At 44.0% G+C, this 10,349-nt stretch overlaps 2 pseudogenes; one reads left to right on the forward strand and one right to left on the reverse strand.

The window, feature by feature from the left end:
• Window positions 1-4,219: 4,219 nt before the first annotated feature.
• On the reverse strand, window positions 4,220-4,338 carry LOC134958145 (5S ribosomal RNA; annotated as a pseudogene).
• Window positions 4,339-7,998: 3,660 nt separating this feature from the next.
• LOC134937729 (5S ribosomal RNA) lies at window positions 7,999-8,117 on the forward strand (annotated as a pseudogene).
• The last annotated feature ends 2,232 nt before the right edge of the window (window positions 8,118-10,349 follow it).

Genomic DNA, 10,349 nt, shown 5'->3' on the forward strand with positions numbered 1-10,349 from the left:
TTGCAATGTCACCAATAAAGATATTAAAAAGCACTGGTCCTAGTACAGATCCATGGGGTACTCCACTAGTAACATTTCCCTCATGTATATGCACTCCATTTACTACAACTCTCTGTTTTTTATCCTGCAACCAAGATCTTATCCATTCAACCATCTTAGTATCGAATCCCAAGCTTTCGAGTCCTAGCTGAGTATCACCTGATTCAGCTCTCAGTAGTGTCACTCTGACTGAGATGTCTTCATCTCCCGAGACATATATTCAAAAGTAGTTGCAGGCACAAAGGGGTTATGGATCAATAGGTCGACCTTGAAAAGGTCGACGGTCAATAAGTCGACCATTATTGGTCAATATACACAAGGTCGACATAGGAAAAATGTTGACACAGTAAAAAGGTTGATACAGAAAATGAAGACAGAAAAAGTTCGATATGAGTTTTTGGTGTTTTCTCCGTAACATGACCAGGAACCCCAATTACTGCACCACATCCCCTTGCATGGTGAGCAAACTGCGGGTAAGGTGCCTCCCTTTGCTACCGACAAGTTACTATTTCCAATCGTAGTTGACATGAATGATAAAGTATGAAAAAGCTGAAAGTAAAAATAAGATTTTAAACCTAACGGTAAATCTTTTTCTCCTAGTCCGTAGAGGATGCTGGGGACTCCGTAAGGACCATGGGGGTATAGACGGGCTCCGCATGAGACATGGGCACTATAAAGAACTTTAGAATGGGTGTGCACTGGCTCCTCCCTCTATGCCCCTCCTCCAGACCTCAGTTAGAGAAACTGTGCCCAGAGGAGACGGACAGTACGAGGAAAGGATTTTGTTAATCTAAGGGCAAGATTTATACCAGCCCACACCATCCACACCGTATAACATGGAATATACTAATCTGTTAACAGTATGAAACAAAACAGCATCAGTCCGAGACTGATCAAAACTGTAACATAACCCTTATGTAAGCAATAACTATATACAAGTCTTGCAGAAATATGTCCGCACTGGGACGGGCGCCCAGCATCCTCTACGGACTAGGAGAAAAAGATTTACCGGTAGGTTTAAAATCTTATTTTCTCTTACGTCCTAGAGGATGCTGGGGACTCCGTAAGGACCATGGGGATTATACCAAAGCTCCAGACCGGGCGGGAGAGTGCGGATGACTCTGCAGCACCGATTGAGCAAACATGAGGTCCTCATAAGCCAGGGTATCAAACTTGTAAAATTTTGCAAAAGTGTTTGAACCCGACCAAGTCGCCGCTCGGCAAAGCTGTAGTGCCGAGACGCCTCAGGCAGCCGCCCAAGAATAGCCCACCTTCCTAGTGGAGTGGGCCTTTACCGAATTTGGTAACGGCAATCCAGCCATAGAATGAGCCTGCTGAATCGTGTTACATATCCAGCGAGCAATAGTCTGCTTAGAAGCAGGAGCGCCAACCTTGTTGGCTGTATACAGGATAAACAGAGCCTCTGTTTTCCTAACCCGAGCCGTCCTGGCTACATCAATTTTTAAGGCCCTGACTACATCCAGGGACTTGGAATCCTCCAAGTCACTCGTAGCCACCGGTACCACAATAGGTTGGTTCATATGAAACGAAGAAACCACCTTAGGCAAAAACTGAGGACGAGTCCTCAACTCCGCTCTATCCACATGAAAAATCAGATAGGGGCTTTTGTGAGACAAAGCTGCCAATTCAGACACCCGCCTTGCAGATGCCAAGGCCAACAACATGACCACCTTCCAAGTGAGAAACTTTAATTTCACTGTTTGAAGGGGCTCAAACCAGTGAGATTTCAGGAACTGTAACACCACGTTAAGGTCCCATGGTGCCACAGGAGGCACAAAAGGAGGCTGCATGTGCAGCACTCCCTTTACAAAAGTCTGGACTTCTGGGGGAGAAGCCATTTCCTTCTGAAAGAAAATAGATAAGGCCGAAATCTGTACTTTAATGGAGCCCAATTTAAGGCCCATATCCACTACTGTCTGCAGAAAGTGGAGAAAACGGCCCAGATGGAAATCTTCCGTAGGAGCATTCGTAGCCTCACACCAAGATACATACTTTCTCCAGATACGGTGATAATGTTTCGCTGTCACCTACTTCCTAGCCTTTATCAGAGTAGGGATGACTTCTTCCGGAATGCCTTTCCCTGCTAGGATTCGGTGTTCAACCGCCATGCCGTCAAACGTAACCGCGGTAAGTCGTGGAACACGCAGGGCCCCTGTTGCAACAGGTCCTTTCTGAGAGGAAGAGGCCACGGATCTTCTGTGAGCATTTCCCGAAGATCTGAATACCAGGCCCTTCGAGGCCAATCTGGAACAATGAGTATTGGCCCTCATTCCGAGTTGTTCGCTCGCAAGGCGAATGTAGCAGAGTTACACACGCTAAGCCGCCGCCTACTGGGAGTGAATCTTAGCTTCTTAAAATTGCGACCGACGTACGCGCAATATTGCGATTACAAACGAGTTAGCAGTTTCAGAGTAGCTCCAGACTTACTCTGCCTGTGCGATCATTTCAGTGCTTGTCGTTCCTGGTTGACGTCACAAACACACCCAGCGTTCGCCCAGGCACTCCCACCGTTTCCCCGGCCACTCCTGCGTTTTTTCCGGAAACGGTAGCGTTTTCAGCCACACGCCCCTGAAACGCCGTGTATCCGCCCAGTAACACCCATTTCCTGTCAATCACATTACGATCGCCGGAGCGAAGAAAAAGCCGTGAGTAAAATTACTTTCTTCATAGTAAAGTTACTTGGCGCAGTCGCAGTGCGAACATTGCGCATGCGTACTAAGCGGATTTTCACTGCGATGCGATGAAAAATACCGAGCGAACAACTCGGAATGAGGGCCCTTGTCCGCACTCTTTTTCGTCTTATGATTCTCAATATCTTTGAGATGAGTGGCAGAGGAGGGAACACATAGACCGACTGAAACACCCACGGTGTCACCAGGGCGTCCACTGCTGCTGCCTGAGGGTCCCTTGACCTGGCACAATACCTCCGAAGCTTCTTGTTGAGGCGTGACGCCATCATGTCTATTTGAGGAAGTCCCCAACGATCTGTTATCTCTGCAAAAACTCCTTGATGAAGTCCCCACTCTCCTGGATGGAGATCGTGTCTGCTGAGGAAGTCTGCTTCCCAGTTGTCCACACCCGGAATGAATACAGCTGACAGAGCGCTTACGTGATTTTGCGCCCAGCGAAGAATCCTGGTGGTTTCCGCAATTGCCACTCTGCTCCTTGTCCCGCCTTGGCGGTTTACATGAGCCACTGCCGTGACGTTGTCCGATTGAATCAGAACAGGTAGGTCGCGAAGAAGAGACTCCGCTTGTCGTAGGCCGTTGTATATGGCCCTTAATTCCAGCACGTTGATGTGTAGACAAGCCTCCTGGCTCAACCACAGTCCCTAAAAATTTCTTCCTTGTGTGACTGCTCCCCATCCTCGGAGGCTCGCGTCCGTGGTCACCAGAACCCAGTCTTGAATGCCGAACCTGCGACCCTCTAGAAGGCGAGCACTCTGCAGCCACCACAGGAGAGACACTCTGGCCCTGGGGGACAGGCTTGTTGTTTGATGAAGTTGAAGATGGGACCCGGACCACTTGTCCAGAAGGTCCCACTGAAACGTCCGCGCATGAAACCTGCCGAAGGGGATGGCCTCGTAGGACGCCACCATTTTCCCCAGAACTCGAGTGCTTTGATGGACTGACACTCTTTTCGGTTTTAACAAAGGGAGAGAAAGAAAGCTCTTGTGTGGGCGCACTCTTGAAGAAAAAATAAATTATTGTTCAGTTATTAGTAAGAAATGTTAAAATTTATATTTATTGATCAAAAGTTAAAAAATTACCCCTCTATGATCCAAGGAAAAGTGTAAACATAAAAAAGACATGAGAAAATATAATATAATATAAAAATGTTCTGGTCTGTTAATCACATGAGAAGGATTAGAAAGGCTGCAGACACTTAATAGTCTAACACCCGTTTCTCCTGACCAGTACAGATAATCTGTATCAATGAGACCGACCAAGGAGGTCAAAATGTTTTAGAAAAAAACCACTGAAATCGGGTTAATACTAAGCAATTTATTATTCACCTATTATTTGATGTTACGCAGAATTAGGAATATCTGTATTGACATGACCTGAACGCAGAAAAAAGTAAAGAAAGTTGTTGAAAGAGCAAGTAGTGGTGATACTGCTGTTGGTGTCCACCCTTCGGAAGAAGGGGAATAGTCCCTACTCTACAACACCAGGTATTCCCAGGGAGTCTCCTCTCAAGGTACTGACCCGGCCCAACGCTGTTTCGCTTCCAAGATCAGACGAGATCGGGCATTAGCAGCGTGGTATGATAGTAGAGAGGCTATCTACCAATGAGAGTGCACCTATATAGAGATGGTAGAGTAAAGATTTAGAAGGATAAAGTCATATAGTGTGTAGATCTACTTTCCACGTTAGGCGGGGTGAAACAATTGTCACTAAGTGGCAAGGTGCACCCTGGATCGTGAATGAGAGTCTACAGAAAATAGTAAGAGGTGAAAGAAAAAAAGATGTTAGCACTTTTAGAATTAAACTGGTGGTCGCTAACCTTAGCGAGAGACCACGTCACAAAATATGCAGCGTCAGGTAAATTAGTACATTTAAATATAATTCACATATATATTCCTTTTTGTGCAAAGTAAAACATCATTACTTTAAAAAACAACCTAAGAGGTATAGCACACTGTATAGAAAAGAGAATAAACAATGTGTGAAGAATAGGTATAATCTGCAATTATGGGGTTATCGGGCTATATTATGCACAGAAAATCCAAATTAGTTGGCTTGCAGTGATTAATTGGTGTGCCAAAAAAGAAGAAAAGGCACCTATTGCAGTGATATTGGTCTGCAAAGTATGTGATTATTATTATGAGAAAAATCTCAAATATATAACATGCAGTATTGAATAGTGTGCCAAAAAGTAATAAGCACATAAGTTGATAATACTAGCCTGCAATATGTAAATTATAATACTGAAAAGTGCACAGAGAATCACAACTGCTTAATGTGCAGTGAATATGCCCATTGCAAAAAGGACCCCTATAGAAAGTGGAATTCAAACTTCAATTGTAGATGGAAAATTGCAGATAAAAAAGTGATACTCAAAATGTCAGGGTCAGGAGATAGGTGATAATGCAGGATCCTCCAAGGACAGGTCCCATGCTGTGATCCGTTGAAAACGCGTTTCGCCCGTTGGGCTTGTTCACTTCCGGGATCTCATGGTCAATGCTGTGTGCGGGGTTTAAAAACCCTGCTAATGTTAAGTAGCAGCCAATGGGTTATGCGTACCCAAATCGTCATAGGGGAAAAAGTATAGAGGTTCCCATGGAGACGCGGGAGGCCAAATGAAAAACAGATAAGTGACGCATCCCAGCCAATCAGAGCATGGGTGCGTCAAATGACGTGGTATGTAGGCGGACTAAGGGGGAGGCTCGCGGACATGAGTAGTCTGATTGGAGCAATAGGGAAAGCCTAATAGCAGGGAAGACAATGGCGCCATGTTAGATATGGGATTGCCCGGAGTGCGTCCTATTATAGAGCATGCACTGGTGAGAAAGGAGGGTGTATAAATGAAAAAATAAAAAACCCGGATATTAAATCTAAAGATACTAAATTGCTGACAGAGTATAATGGGAATAACATAAATAATTAAATACGTAACACTACGAAACGGGCAAAGGATATGGAACCCCCATTTTAAGATCAGGTATTTCCTTCCATCCTATTATATTCAATATAAATAGGGGATTTATGATCTCACCTTAGCCCTCATCCCCATGGTCTACTTAAATTAACCTTATCCACTTCACCGTTTTAGTGCCATGTACAATAAAAAATAACATAATCTATATCACCTTCATATCCAGCACAATCCTACATCATTCACGCAACCAGCATATCCACATCCCCACCAATCTCTATCAGCACACGTCTCCCGTGTTCCCTAGACCTTCACCCAAGTTCATTGCCACCATTAACACCCTCCCCCCCCCTTTCCTCCCTCCCCTACCCCTTCATGCACTGATTACCTGTACACATTTCACTTTTTAATTTCTTCTTTTTTCCTTCACCCGGTTTCAATGGCATATCCCACTGTTCTCCTTATCTTTTGTTCCAATTCCGTTCCTCTCCTATTTCCCTTCCCTTCCCGCTCTCTCACTTGGATTTAACACTTTGCATACATCATTTTTATATATCTATGCATATATATGTTTTTGTTTAATTTTTTTGTTTTATTTTTTTCACCTCTCAGTAACCATTACCTATATTTTTTCCATCCCAGGATGCGTCATAGCTCACGCACCACTGGGATTCCATTTTTCAGTCTGGATAGCAACATACTCTTGTGTTTAACAAATCAATTATTTTTAATCTATAAATCCCCTTTTTTGAACAGTATTTATTTTCCTCAGTTCTGGCAGTTTTGCCCTTTTCCAACATGGCGCCACAGCATTCAATTTAATGATCAACTCTTTCCTGCATTGTATGGAGCCATGCTTTATTATTATTTTTTACGAGCATATTTTTCACAGGCCATTTGAATGAGTGGCATCAATACCCTGATTCACCAAGATACGTCACTATCCTATTTACTTCCAGTGCCTATGGACTTTTCCATATCCTTCGCCCGTTTCGTAGTGTTACGTATTTAATTATTTATGTTATTCCCATTATACTCTGTCAGCAATTTAGTATCTTTAGATTTAATATCCGGGTTTTTTATTTTTTCATTTATACACCCTCCTTTCTCACCAGTGCATGCTCTATAATAGGACGCACTCCGGGCAATCCCATATCTAACATGGCGCCATCGTCTTCCCTGCTATTAGGCTTTCCCTTTTGCTCCAATCAGACTACTCATGTCCGCGAGCCTCCCCCTTAGTCCGCCTACATACCACGTCATTTGACGCACCCATGCTCTGATTGGCTGGGATGCGTCACTTATCTGTTTTTCATTTGGCCTCCCGCGTCTCCATGGGAACCTCTATACTTCTTCCCCTATGATGATTTGGGTACGCATAACCCATTGGCTGCTACTTAACATTAGCAGGGTTTTTAAACCCTGCACACAGCATTGACCATGAGATCCCGGAAGTGAACAAGCCCAACGGGCGAAACGCGTTTTCAACGGATCACAGCATGGGACTTGTCCTTGGAGGATCCTGCATTATCACCTATCTCCTGACCCTGACATTTTGAGTATCACTTTTTTATCTGCAATTTTCCATCTACAATTGAAGTTTGAATTCCACTTTCTATAGGGGTCCTTTTTGCAATGGGCATATTCACTGCACATTAAGCAGTTGTGATTCTCTGTGCACTTTTCAGTATTATAATTTACATATCGCAGGCTAGTATTATCAACTTATGTGCTTATTACTTTTTGGCACACTATTCAATACTGCATGTTATATATTTGAGATTTTTCTCATAATAATAATCACATACTTTGCAGACCAATATCACTGCAATAGGTGCCTTTTCTTCTTTTTTGGCAAACCAATTAATCACTGCAAGCCAACTAATTTGGATTTTCTGTGCATAATATAGCCCGATAACCCCATAATTGCAGATTATACCTATTCTTCACACATCGTTTATTCTCTTTTCTATACAGTGTGCTATACCTCTTAGGTTGTTTTTTAAAGTAATGATGCTTTACTTTGCACAAAAAGGAATATATATGTGAATTATATTTAAATGTACTAATTTACCTGACGCTGCATATTTTGTGACGTGGTCTCTCGCTAAGGTTAGCGACCACCAGTTTAATTCTAAAAGTGCTAACATCTTTTTTTCTTTCACCTCTTACTATTTTCTGTAGACTCTCATTCACGATCCAGGGTGCACCTTGCCACTTAGTGACAATTGTTTCACCCCGCCTAACGTGGAAAGTAGATCTACACACTATATGACTTTATCCTTCTAAATCTTTACTCTACCATCTCTATATAGGTGCACTCTCATTGGTAGATAGCCTCTCTACTATCATACCACGCTGCTAATGCCCGATCTCGTCTGATCTTGGAAGCGAAACAGCGTTGGGCCGGGTCAGTACCTTGAGAGGAGACTCCCTGGCAATACCTGGTGTTGTAGAGTAGGGACTATTCCCCTTCTTCCGAAGGGTGGACACCAACAGCAGTATCACCACTACTTGCTCTTTCAACAACTTTCTTTACTTTTTTCTGCGTTCAGGTCATGTCAATACAGATATTCCTAATTCTGCGTAACATCGAATAATAGGTGAATAATAAATTGCTTAGTATTAACCCGATTTCAGTGGTTTTTTCTAAGACATTTTGACCTCCTTGGTCGGTCTCATTAATACAGATTATCTGTACTGGTCAGGAGAAACGGGTGTTAGACTATTAAGTGTCTGCAGCCTTTCTAATCCTTCTCATGTGATTAACAGACCAGAACATTTTTATATTATATTATATTTTCTCATGTCTTTTTTATGTTTACACTTTTCCTTGGATCATAGAGGGGTAACTTTTTAACTTTTGATCAATAAATATAAATTTTAACATTTCTTACTAATAACTGAACAATAATTTATTTTTTCTTCAAGAGTGCGCCCACACAAGAGCTTTCTTTCTCTCCCTTTGTTAGTACTTGTACTCTCTAGCTCTGGGCGCACCACCAATAGGGACTTTAATTGAAAGGTTTAATTTTCCTTTCCAAATAACACAATTGTCCAATTTTTGGTTTCTCATAATCTTTGCAATTTATTATATACCAGTGCACGATCGCTCTCCTCGTTCGACTCTTTTCGGTTTTAACAGGTCTCTGACCATGTCTGGAGTTCCTGGGCTTTTTCCACTGGGAGAAAAACCCTCTTTTGTCCCGTGTCCAGAACCATGCCCAAGAAAGATAGCCGAGTCGTTGGATCCAACTGCGACTTTGGAAGATTTAGAATCCAGCCATGCTGCTGCAGCACACACAGGGAGAGTGACACGCTTTTCAGCAACTGATCTCTCGATCTCGCTTTTATCAGGAGATCGTCCAAGTACGGGATAATTGTGACTCCCTGCCTGGGCAAGAGCACCATCATTTCTGCCATTACCTTGGTGAAAACCCTCGGGGCCGTGGAAAGCCCAAACGGCAACGTCTGAAACTGGTAATGACAGTCCTCTACAGCGAATCTCAGGTATGCCTGATGAGGGGGATATTTGGGGACATGAAGTTATGCATCCTTTATGTTTAGAGACACCATAAAATCCCCCCCTTCCAAGCTGGAGATAACCGCCCTGAGCGATTCCATCTTGAATTTGAACTTTTTTAAGTACAGGTTTAGGGATTTCAAATTTAGAATGGGTCTGACCGAACCATCCGGTTTCGGGACCACAAATAGGGTTGAGTAGTACCCCTTCCCCTGTTGAACTAGGGGAACCTCGACAACCACTTGTTGTTGACACAGTTTTTGAATCGCAGCTAACACTATCTCCCTGTCTGGGGAAGAAGCTGGTAAAGCCGATTTGAAAAACCAGCGAGGAGGCACGTCTTTGAATTCCAGCTTGAAGCCTTGGGATACAATTTCCATTGCCCAAGGATCCACGTCTGACTGAACCCAGACGTGGCTGAAGAGTTGAAGACGTGCCCCCACCGGGGGGCGGACTCCCTCACTGGAGTCCCAGCGTCATGCTGTGGATTTAGCAGAAGCCGGGGAGGACTTCTGCTCCTGGGAACTAGCCGTAGTAGGCAGTTTTTTCCCTCTACCCTTACCTCTGGCGAGGAAGGAAGAACCCCGACCTCTTCTGGACTTATGCGATCGAAAGGACTGCATCTGATATTGCGGCGTTTTCTTCTTTTGCTGTGGAGAAACATAAGGTAAAAAGGTAGATTTACCCGCGGTAGCTGTGGAAACCAGGTCTGCGAAACCTTCTCCAAATAAATCCTCACCTTTGTAAGGTAAAACTTCCATATGTTTCTTTGAGTCGGCATCACTCGACCATTGGCGGGTCCACAGGGCTCGCCTAGCAGAAATCGCCATGGCGTTGGCTCTCGAACCTAGCAGACCAACGCCTCTCTGAGCGTCTCTCATATACAAGACTGCATCTTTTATGTGACCTAAGGTCAATAAAATGGTATCCCTATCTAGGGTATCGAAGTCAGCTGACAAGGTATCAGTCCAAGCTGCTACAGCACTACAAACCCAAGCCGATGCTATTGCCGGTCTGAGCAAGGTCCCTGTATGTGTATAAATTGATTTTAAGGTAGTTTCCTGTCTGCGATCAGCAGGATCCTTGAGGGCTGCTGTGTCTGGAGACGGTAGCGCCACCTTTTTGGACAAGCGCGTCAACGCCTTGTCCACCCTGGGTGAGGAGTCCC

The sequence above is a fragment of the Pseudophryne corroboree genome, chromosome 1, assembly GCF_028390025.1.
Source record: "Pseudophryne corroboree isolate aPseCor3 chromosome 1, aPseCor3.hap2, whole genome shotgun sequence".
Classification (NCBI taxonomy): domain Eukaryota; kingdom Metazoa; phylum Chordata; class Amphibia; order Anura; family Myobatrachidae; genus Pseudophryne; species Pseudophryne corroboree.